This window comes from Cebus imitator, unplaced genomic scaffold (genome assembly GCF_001604975.1).
Source record: "Cebus imitator isolate Cc_AM_T3 unplaced genomic scaffold, Cebus_imitator-1.0 Scaffold69, whole genome shotgun sequence".
NCBI classification, from domain to species: Eukaryota; Metazoa; Chordata; class Mammalia; order Primates; family Cebidae; genus Cebus; species Cebus imitator.
Window position 1 is genome coordinate 78,000 of NW_016107384.1, and position 2,428 is coordinate 80,427.

The 2,428-nt window shown below is 46.3% G+C and overlaps 1 long non-coding RNA gene across 1 annotated transcript in view; it reads right to left on the minus strand.

The window, feature by feature from the left end:
- Window positions 1-1,315: 1,315 nt before the first annotated feature.
- Window positions 1,316-2,428, minus strand: part of LOC108306031 — a 6,795-nt gene continuing 5,682 nt past the window's right edge. The window contains exons 2-3 of the long non-coding RNA XR_001825978.2: window positions 1,632-1,950; window positions 1,316-1,518 (exon numbers count right to left, since the gene is read on the minus strand). This is a non-coding gene — a long non-coding RNA (uncharacterized LOC108306031). The remainder of the gene's footprint in view (window positions 1,519-1,631; window positions 1,951-2,428) is intronic.

Genomic DNA, 2,428 nt, shown 5'->3' on the forward strand with positions numbered 1-2,428 from the left:
AAAAAAAAAAAAAAAGTAAAAAGAAAAAAAAAATTGTAATTATCCAGATGTGGTGGTGTACTCCTGTAGTCCCAACTACTCAGGAGGCTAAGGCAGGAGGATTGCTTGAGCCCAAGACTTTGAGGCTACAGTGAGCTATGATAACACTGGGCTGGGCAACAGAGTAAGACTGTCTCTGAAAATAAAATGAAGAAGTCACATGGCAACAGTCCTGCCATACCTGGCCAGGGCAATTACAAAGATCCATACAGGTTTGAAGTTGAGGGGGATGTAGACCCCACTACTGGAGGGAAGGGGGCATCTAGGTCACATGGTAAGAAGAGCACATGGATAGGAGATACAGTTGAGGCCAACTTGGGAAAGCACAGCATCCTACCCCACCTGTGTCTAATTTCCAAACAAGCGAGATATCTAGATCTACCCAGCATCATCTTGAAAGCAGAGAGCGAAAGCCACTCAAGCAGAAGATATTATCTGGGTGTTGCATAATCTTTGGTTTAAAGCCGAGAATAAAAGAGCAGAGAATAACACTTCAGTTTGATCAGCCCTGCCCTGTAGGGAAGGTATTTGTAATGATCTGAAATTTCTGGCTTATTTTCAAAGAGTAAAAAAACTAGGCCTAGGCTAGAGAGGCTGCTCATTCTTGACTTAGGTCAAGTGCCTAAAACACAGCGGCAGAGCAGCATGGGTGAAACTGACCACACTTTGGAAGCAGAGTGCTAGATTTAAACCCTCACTGTGCACTTACCAGCTGCCTGTCCCTGGGCAAATTTATCCACCTCTGAAAAACAGAGCAGCAATACTGTTGCTGTGAGAATTAAATGGGGGTAATATCTACCGAAACTTTTGTTGCTACACTGGAATGAATCTCAATCATTTAAACCACCAGTGGAACTGATCCATTTTTATGATGTTTTATTCACTGCAATAAAATCAAGACTGCTGACCATTCTCATGTCCTGAAAACTTACCATAAGCGACATACTTTTCAATTGGTAAACATGGGAATGGGTCTTTTGGGGGGAGTGATCTGCTTGTTTCTACAATTGCCCTTTGGAAGAACATGCCATGGGCATTTGAGATCTAGAAGAATGAGCCTTATTGATCCAGTGGGGTCCAGGAGCTGCTCCGTTCCTGGGGGCTCATGTTCTGTCTCCCCCATGAGAACGGAGAAGAGAGACTGTTGACTCAGGAGAGGGCTCATCTCACCAACCTAGCATTGTATGAACCCGCTGAGTCAGATTTGCGGCTGGTTTTGGTCACCACTAGAGTGTCAGAGAAACTCAGTAGTAGAGAAAGCAGAGATTTTCCCTACCACATGGTCAAGAGGAACCAAGGAACCAAGAAGCCAGAAACCAAGCTGATCATGCTTCAGCGAAGGTCTCTCATAATTTGCTCCTGGTACGCTCCTCCTTGGTCACCAAGGTCTCCAGGGATTGCCATTGAGATGAAGCCGCCATATTGATTGGAAGGGATGACCATCACTTAAGCAGATCTCGCACTGTGTAAGGGCCAAAGCTTTAGAGGAAATGAGAGAACAGGGAGAAGTGAACAGAAAGGAAGCCAAATATTAGAGGAAATGAGAGAATAGGAATAAGTGAACAGAGAAGAAAGGAGGGGAAGTGACTCACTATGAAACTCTGTGCCTATCCAGGTCTTAGGAACTGAGAGTCCACGTGCGGGGGTGTAAGTATGAGTGCCTACCCATCTGTCCGTCTGTCTAAGCTCTCCTTACATACACAGGGATGAAGCCCGCAGCTTTCACCCATTGGCAGCTACAGGGCCTGTAGCTCTCCCATCTCAACGCAGGTCCATGAAGCTGAGATGACTCACAGCCAGGGAAGGGGGGCCGGATTCTGAGTTGAGAAGTCCTGAGTTCAAGGCCTGTGACTTAACATTTGGGCAACATTCAGCAAGTCATGTAGCCCCTCTGAGATGCCATCTCCTCACCTAAAAAATAGGGGAATTAATTCTTGCTCAGCCTTCCTCAAAGGATAATTTTCAGATTCCGGTGTTTATGATCTGTGCCCCCAAGATGCTGTAAGTTCCAGTAAGGCAGGAACCACGATCGCCCTCTTCCCTGTTGTATCTCTTCATGATGCCTGCCATAAAGTAAACATTCAAAAAAAGACTTGGTCAATATACAAAATGGTATGACGAACTCAGCCCCTGCCCTAGACAGAAGGCAAAGAAGGAACGCTCCTCTTGCACTGCTCATTCTTTCCCACCAGATGCTGCTCCGTAAAGTGTGGTCTGTGGACCAGCAGCAGCAGCATCACCTGACAGCTTGGTAGAAATGCAGGCCAGGCATGGTGGCTCATGCCTGTAATCCCAGCATTTTGGGAGACCAAGGTGGGAGGATCACCTGAGGTCAGGGGTTCCAGACCAATCTGGCCAACATGGTGAAATCCAGTCTCTACTAAAAATA